Raw genomic sequence first — 9,013 nt, forward strand, 5'->3', positions numbered from 1 at the left:
TAAGAAGTACTTGTGGTGAGGCTGGAAAAATAAATGGCAGTTTACCTCTTCAAGGGTCTTTTCAATCAAGTTTGTGACTTAATACTTGTAGAGTTTCAGCAGGGAAGTGGCATGACTTATGTTTTTACATAAATAAAATGTGTTTTACATAAAGACTCTGACTACATGTGGAGACTATTTTGAAAAGAAAAAAAACATCTAAATATAGGGAAAGCAGTTAAAATACTATAGTGGTTTTCTAGGTATCCAATGATAGTTGTCTGCAATAAAAGGTGACAGAGAAAACCAAAAGAAATTAAAAGATTCAAAGGAAGTTTAGCAGGTAGCGTTAACAAGAATTAGTGATTTATTCAGTGGAGGTAAGGTTAAATTAAGTCAAAAACCCCCTTAAATATTTTCTGCATAATATATATAAAAATTTGTATTTATAACGAAATAACAATAGTATCTACACATTCTGAAGCTACAATTATTCAATTATTTGGGTTTTTATATTTTGAAATTTATTTACAATGAGTGTGTTAATTTCCATACTACATAATCTAGGAAAATTTGTTTAAAATGTCAGCTATTCAGTTGATTACATTTTCTCACTAAATAACCCCAAACAGCAACTTGCAGGACTTTTTTGGTAATAACTACAGATAAGGTATCCTTTATATTTCTTCTTTAAAGGAAAAATTATATAAAATTCCAATTTTATGAGTTTATTCATTCTCCACGTGTGCCAAAGTGACTGTTTAGAAAATCAATAACAAATTATATTGCTTTTGACCGTCCACCTTGCATTTTTTTCCCATAGTATACGCATTCTACTTGAAGTATCCATGTGGTTGATTATTAACTTTGTGGATAGTAGCAAAGCACATAATAAAAAGTTAATGTCAAGCAAACAACATGGGCTTTGAGGATCCCTGATCTTCAGATTATAGCTTTAAGAGAGAGATCTAGTCAACCGGCCTCATCTTACTGTCGTGGTTCTCGGGAATGAACTGAATGCATGCAGGGATATAAAACTGCAAATATAATCTCTAATTCACACAGAATATAATATCTCCCTCTCCCTGGCTTCTGTTTGAGTCTTGGTTTTTCTCTCCAACACTTGGACTAGTCGTCAGATCTGAAATCTAGAGCGGTAGAGTGGATGTTGATTCTTGGAGTTGATCTCTGCTTGTATGAGGTGTGTTCATGTTAATTCATGCTGCCATTTCCAAGAAGTTTCTCTGGAACTAAGATTCTGGTATCTGTCACTGCACATTCAAATAGTGCTGTACTACTTCACTAGGAGTGTGGGTACCTTATAATAACAACATAGTTCTAATTTTTCCCTTCCCTCTCTTGTGTCATTGTCGTCGTTCATTTATATATAACACATATAAATATGTACATACATACATAAGCATACATAATAGAATACATTGGTGCTATTATTATTTTGAACAAACTATTATCTGTTAGATCAATTAAGTAAAGAAACATAAAAGCTTTTTGGTTTACCTTCACTTTTTTCTTCTTTGATGCTCCTCCTTTCTTTATGTAGAACTGACTTTCTGACCTATATCATTTTCCTTCTCTCTGTAGAACTTCTAACATTTTTTGCAAGACCAGTCTACTGACAACAATTCCATCAATTTTTGTTTGTCTGAGAAAGTCTATTTCTTCTTCACTTTGGAAGGGTAATTTCACAGGGTACAGAATTCTATGTGTAGTGGCTTTTTTCTCTGAACACTTTAAATATTTTACTCCTCTCTCTTCTTGCTTACTTGGTTTCTGGAAAGAAGCTGGATGTAATTTTTATCTTTGTTCCTCCATAAGTAAGTTGTTTTTGTTTTTGTTTTTAATCTCTGGCTTCTTTCAGGAGTTTTCCCTAATCTTTGATTTTCTGTATTCTGAAAATGATATGCTGAGGTATAGCTTTGTTGGCATTTATTCTGTTTGTTTATTCTAAGTTTTCTCCATCTGTGGTTTGGTGTCTGACAATTTAAATCAATTTGTAGTTATTATTGTTTCAAATATTTATTCTGTTTCTTTCTTTTTCTTCTGGTATTCCCACTACAGGTCTGTTACATCTTTTGTAGTTGTCCCACCAACCTTGGATATTCCTTTCCGTTTTGTTTTGTTTTTCTTTCTTCTTTCAGTCTTTGTTCTCTTTGCTTTTTGGTTTTCCAGGATTCTATTGAAATATCATCTAGTTCAGAAATCCTTCCTCAGCTGTATCCTGTCTACTAATAAGCCCATCAAAGGCATTCTTCCTTTCTGTCACAGTGTATTTTTATTTCTAATATTTGTCTTGGGCTCTTTCTTAGGATTTCCCTCTCTCTGCTTACATTGCCTTCTGTTATCGCATGCTGCCCACTTTATACATTAGAGCCCTTTGCATATTAATCATAATTGTTTAAAATTTTTGGTCTGATAAATCCCAACATTTCCTGCCATGTTTGGTTCTGATGCTCGCTTTGTCTCTTCAAATGGGGGGCGGGGGGAGTTTGCCTTTGGTATGCCTTGTAAGTTTTTCTTGATAGTCAGACATGATATACTGAGTAAAAGGAGCTCCTGTAAATAAGCCTTTAGTAATGTGGTGGTGAGGTGTGGGGGGAGAGACAGAGTTCTGTATAATCCTATAATTAGGTCTTTTAATGAGCCAGTGCCTCTACTGTGAACTTCACAGGTATTTTGAAGGTTTTTGTTTTCCTCCCCCACCTTAGTGGGGCAGGATGGCTAGAGTGGGCTGGGGTTAGGTATTTCCCATTCCCTACTTCAGTTAGTCTCTCATAATACCCCGGTAGGTTAGGTTCTATTTAAGCAGTTTGCCCTGAGGGCAGGCCTTGTTAAGAAGAACAGAATGCTCTGCTATAATTCAAAATGGTTCCTTTTCCCCTTTCCTTGTAGAAGCACAAGCGGATTTTTCTCTGATATTTACAGTGGGAACCTGGCCAAACTCCTGGAGGTAAATCTCACATTATGGTGTCCCACTGGATTCCCCCTGGAGTTTTAAACTCTCAGACTTGTCCACGCTGAGTGTCCAGCACTTTGTCAATTAGAGCTCAGGTTTTCCTGCCCTGTCACTGGTTCCCAAGGTGGTTTACGTTTATGAGTTTCTGTTCTGGTAAATGACAACTCCCTCTCTTTGCCTGCCTGCCTCTCCAATGACAGTGGTTGCCGTGTGTTCAGCCCCCGCACTCTTTTGGATCCAAGAAGAGTTTTTAATTTTTCAGTCTGTTCAGCTTTTTCTTGTTAGGTTGAATTTACATGTGGAATCAGAACTTGTCATATCTACCATACAGAAAAGTATTCTTTTTTTTTTTTTTAAAGATTTTATTTATTTGAGAGAGAGAATGAGAGACAGCACAAGAGGGAAGAGGGTCAGAGGGAGAAGCAGACCCCCTGCCGAGCAGAGAGCCCGACGCGGGACTCGATCCCGGGACTCCAGGATCATGACCTGAGCCGAAGGCAGTCGCTTAACCAACTGAGCCACCCAGGCGCCCCAGAAAAGTATTCTTTAACAGTACTCCTTGTCTATACCATCATCATCTTAACTTTGAAGTTAAATTCCTTGAATATTGATGATATCCATGATTAATTTTTAGTTGCCCATGTCCCTTGTTTGTTGTGAGAGCATGTTTTATGGAAGAATTAAAGTTTGACCTTGGGAAAATATGATGTATGTCTAATTCCAAATTTTAAGAGCATTTATTTAAATTCATGCATTATAGCTTTCATTCAGTTTCTAAATGAATAGTCATTTATATCTAACTTCTAGTTTACATGCATCTGGAAATCAGAGTGTAAATAACTATACCTTAAACTGAATTAGGTCAAAAACTTCTTTTGTTTGATTGGTAAATAATGCAAATAAAAGAATTCCAAAGTTGTATCAACATTTTCTTAAAGGCACATTTTCCCATTTGGCAGGAAGTTGGGAAAGGTTCATTCTCACACAATTTGATATATTCCCTATAAAACATCTATCCAAAGCTTTGCACAGTGGCAGTATCGTAGCCAATGAGGTTTATCCGAGGCGCAATTATTGCTAATTGAAAACATCTACCCAAAAGGAAAAAAAAAAAACAAGAATGTTTGCCATTGATAATTTTACTCTTGTGTTTCTGACTGCCTAAAATAAATTGCTGTTATGTCAATGTTTTAAAATATCTACTTGCATCATTTTTTTATTCCTTAAACATTTTCAACTATATTACCTGTACCTTTCTTTTTCTTTTTCCAGATGAAAGGAAAGAGCTCATTAGTTCTCAATAAATCCAAGGTCACAAATTTATTGAGTAAGGGTAACAGGCATAGGGTTTCTGATTTATGGTGCCCTTTGCAAGTTCTACGTTAGCCTACTTGGTTTCTGCAGACCTCTCCCACATACTCACTAGCTAATGGTCTCCTCTCACTTCCTATTCTAGACATGTCTTTCAGAGAACTCCATTAACACCAGTGTAGTTCTTAATTACCTCTTTGTTAGCGTGGGTGATTTGCTTTACAGATTCTTGCTTTAGCTGATAAAACATTCCTATGTCCAATTTAAAAAGATTTTGTTTAATCAGATCCCTGAGCTAATGAAGACCATGCTTAAAGCTATTTAAAGGTCTTTTTAAATATTTGATGATAGTATGGAATAAGTTAAAAATTTGCTGAATTTTTGTTTTTATTTAAAAAATATTAATAGCTTTTCATGTAATGAGTTTAACCACATTTACTTTGCAAACAAATTACTTTAGGCTACAAATTCAAAACCATTTTTTAAATAGAGTAAGGCATTCCTTAAATAAGAGAGTCTAGGCAAATTGGTACTATAGAAAGTGTTGCTGGTAATTGAGGATCAAAGTCTAAAAGGAAAATTCCCTGTCAACACCAAAAGACGTCCAAAGTGTACATCTGGATATTTTTCTTCTTTCCCACTTTATCTCAAGGGCAAAATCCACCTAATGGTAACCAGGAAAAAAAAAAAAAAAAAAGTCTCCCACTGAATTTAAAAATGAGAAAGTAATGTAAAATTATTCATATTTATCCTTTTTATTGCATTGTCTCTATATTTGTAGCAGAAACCTTGTATTCCCTATGTTAAGTCATACTTATTCATGTGAAAGAATTAATGTTTAACTTTCTGAAAAATAAATTCCAGCACTAGATTTCCAGGCTATAAGGCAATAGGTTTCTGAGGCACCATAAGGAATGTCTCCAGTGAATCCTAAATCACAAATATCCTCACTCTCTACATGGGAATATAGAACTTGGAATGATCTCATAATCAAATGAAGAGGAGGAAGAGACTATAATAATTGAAGACTGGTCCTTTCATTTTACTTTCGAGGCATTTCACTCAGTAATATATGTCCATTATACTTCTTCAGCACAGTACAGCTCTGTCCCTACACTAAAAGCAATACTGATTCTATTCTCATGTGTGTGTCATGGGCATAGCGCCACCTGTCCTGCAACAGCATAGCTTCAACACCTGGCCTCCCTCCGGTTTGTATTATTCATCAAGCACACGTGTAGGGGTTTTATGTTTGCAATCTGTTCCTCATGTGAATCTTCAATTCTTTGTGAAGTTATGATGAATAAGGAATGGAGACTAGAACCAGAGATATCAGCTGGCTTTACATATAGCCTGCCTCGGTGTCTGCCTATATGGTGTGATCTGGAAGGTTCTTGCACAGTAGCGTATCCTGAAATACAATCAATCCAAAATGATGTCTGAAATGTACCAGTGTGGCAAAAATCCACTTTTTTTCTCTATACATTTCAGTTTCCCTAACAGTAGAGGACAAAAATTACATAATTCAGAAGGTGAAAAGAGTAACATATAAGTCAATTATCATAGTAGTTACAGAATAGAGTCATTGTGATTTTACTTATAATTATACAAAAATTCCAGAAAATGATAAATAAGCAATAAAATTCATGATAGAAAAAATATGTAACTACAATTAATCTTTTGGTATTCTTGATTCTAGTCTTAACTCTGTATGTGCATATGTTTGCAACAAATATATATACATAAATGAATATATATATATGCACACATATGTATGCATTATATATATGACTTGAGACACTTTTTGGTTAAAACATATATTAAATAAGGACATACATAATTCAATGATTGATTTATTATTTTCATAAGGAAACAGTTTTTACCTTTCTGGTTTGTCATTTTGTCCCCAAGGCATAATTTAGTATCTAGCACATAATGCAGTCGGTATCTTGAGTAAACTGTAAAACTTATTTACACACACACACACACACATATATATAGTGAGTGAGTGTGTGTGTGTGTGTGTGTGTGTTAAATTACAAAGAGGCCAAATTCTGTGGGTCAAATACCTTTGATTAGGGATAGTTTTAGAATTAGGACTGTGGGTCTGCAGGAACTACACTACCCCCAAGCTATGTTTTATAGAGGGAGGCTATTCCCATGTTCACAAAATGGGGTTGTGGAGGCATTTTAGGCTTTTAGTGGTTGGGGCTAGAGATGCTTGCTCTACTGTTAGGCATGGGACCGATACATATACAAAATAATTATTTTGCATTTTCCATTGCTCTCTCATATGTCCTATTTTGTCTATTCATATAAATGAAAAACTAGTTTGTTACTATCTGAGCATAGAAATCAACTTTGTTTTATACACAGACATGAAATGTTTTCACATGTTTTACTATAAACTTAATTCCAAAATCCAAGTGTCTTGTGAATTGGGGAGAGGTTTTTTTTCATTTTGATCAGGTCTTTACCACAGTGACTCATTATTTATGAAAATCAGCCTACTAATAATGTTGCTATGGTACTGGATCACCAATATTAAAATATGGTTTTTTTTTTGTTTATTCTCACATGGTGATTCTATCTGCAAGTGTAAGTATTTGACTTATATTTATTATATATATATTCATTATATATTTGTTTAGTAGTACCTAAACATATTAAAACTTGTATTTACTATGAAGTATTTATAAGGAGTCCTTTATATTGTTAAGGTGTTATATATATTTGGTAAATTATAAGTATAATAGGCTATACCATACTTAAATTAATTTTAGGAGAAATGTGGGTTGAATTGTGTCCCCTGAAAAGATATGTTGAAGTTCTAATCCCAGGTACCTGTGAATGTTTACCTGGAAATAAGATCTTTGTCAATGTAATCAAGTTGAGATGGAGTCATACTGCATTAGGGTGGGTCCCAAATCCAATGACTGATGCCTTAATAACAGAAAGAAGAAGGAAATTCACATACACAAGTACACAGATACATAGGGAAGAAGGCTACATGAAGACAGAAGTAGAAACTGGAATTATGCTGCCACCAACTAAGGAAAACTGAAGATTGTCAGCAACCTCCGGAAGACAGGAAGAGAAGAAAAAAAAATGTTCCCTAGACCCTTCAGAGGGAGCATGGCCCTGCTGATACCCTGATTTTAGACTTCTAGCCTACAGAACTGTAAAATAATAAATTTCTTTTGTTCTCAGCCACTCAGGCTGTGGTACTTCATCACGGCAGTTCTAGGAGTTCTTGTAGAGAGTAAAGGGGTATTATAAAGTATATTCAAAGGAAAGGGGTGAAGATTGGGTTCACAGCAATTAAGAACACTGAAATATGAATAGACTGTTCCATTGACTTTCACAGTCCTTCAGGATATTCTTGGAACCTGCCTTTCCCAACCAATCCTTTCACTACTACCCCTCCTGGAATTTACCATTATCTGAACACACACACCTTTATTTGTGCTCATAATTCTGCTGGTAATGATAATTCCCTTACATCTTCCTGATTAAATAATAGCTACTAAGCACAGCCCATCTCAAAGGCAAACTCCTCCTTCCTGTATGCCACCAACCAGATGTATAGTTAATGTGCCACTTTGTCTTCACTTTTTTATAACAATTAAACAAGTATATCCTGACTTGTATTATGATTGTCAGTATACAAATCTATTTGTCCATAGTTTAGTGAAAACAAAAACTATGTCTTACTGACTTTCGCATTCTCAACTGTACTGACCAAAGCACACTGAATTTGCAATCAATTAAATAAATAAATAGATAAATAATATTTTGTGATATAGAGAAAGTGTTTTTAAAAGAAGAGCTCTGGGAGATTAACCACTTTTCTGGGAGAGTATAATAGAATCATAAGAATTTAAAGAATAAAAGTGCTCACTTTGGCAGCACATATACTAAAATTGGAAATAATTTAAAGACTAAAGAAGTTGATGATGACCATTAAAGGATAAAGCAAAGAAAGAATTTGCTTAAAATATATGAGAAACAGTGAAAAAAAGATACATTTGACTAGAACAAAAGCATATTTGTCTCAGGCAAGGCAGAAAGTAAAATTTACATTTCCCATTTGTGTCTATCATGTTCATGTATAGATTGATGGCCAAGGCCCGGAAGCAACCTTCATGATGTCCTAAGATGATGGATCTTGGAGGCTTAATATTTTTAACAAGTTATATAATCCACATCCCCAAAAAAGGCATTTGTTAATCTTCTTTCCTCTTTTATTCTCATTGCTTCAGAATTAGGCCATTTCAATAGGCAAGGCAATTTTATTATAGATACAAGCTACAACACATATTTGGTAAATCTTAATAACATCTTCTCACACCTACACAGTAAATTACTAGTAAAAACCGCTTTAGCTGTGACATTTTCACTATTTGCATTATCATCAACTCTTATATAGGCACATATTTTAATTTTGAAAAGAGAAGCTTTCACAAACATTATGACATTTGATTGAATGGAGTAACTTAAAAACCATGCCTTATTAAAATATTTTCTGAAGTCAGATTTCTCTCCAAAAAGCAGTATTAAACAGATCTGTAATTATAACTAGCACCCTTCCCTCAAGATGGCTAATATGCTATTTCTGTAAATTTATTTTCCGTAACTTTCTCTCTCTGTCCTCCACAATTAGTGACTTAAAATTCCAAGTTAGACCTGAATTCCCTCACACTCAGCATTCCTCAATGTACTATTCATAGCCTATAAACAGATGAACAT

The 9,013-nt window shown here is 34.5% G+C and overlaps 1 pseudogene; it reads left to right on the top strand.

Moving 5' to 3' along the window:
* Positions 1–3,973: 3,973 nt before the first annotated feature.
* Positions 3,974–4,104, top strand: LOC115940760 (U4 spliceosomal RNA; annotated as a pseudogene).
* Positions 4,105–9,013: the final 4,909 nt, after the last annotated feature.

The sequence above is a fragment of the Leptonychotes weddellii genome, chromosome 3 (genome assembly GCF_054177405.1).
Source record: "Leptonychotes weddellii isolate Sample4059 chromosome 3, ASM5417740v2, whole genome shotgun sequence".
NCBI lineage: Eukaryota > Metazoa > Chordata > Mammalia > Carnivora > Phocidae > Leptonychotes > Leptonychotes weddellii.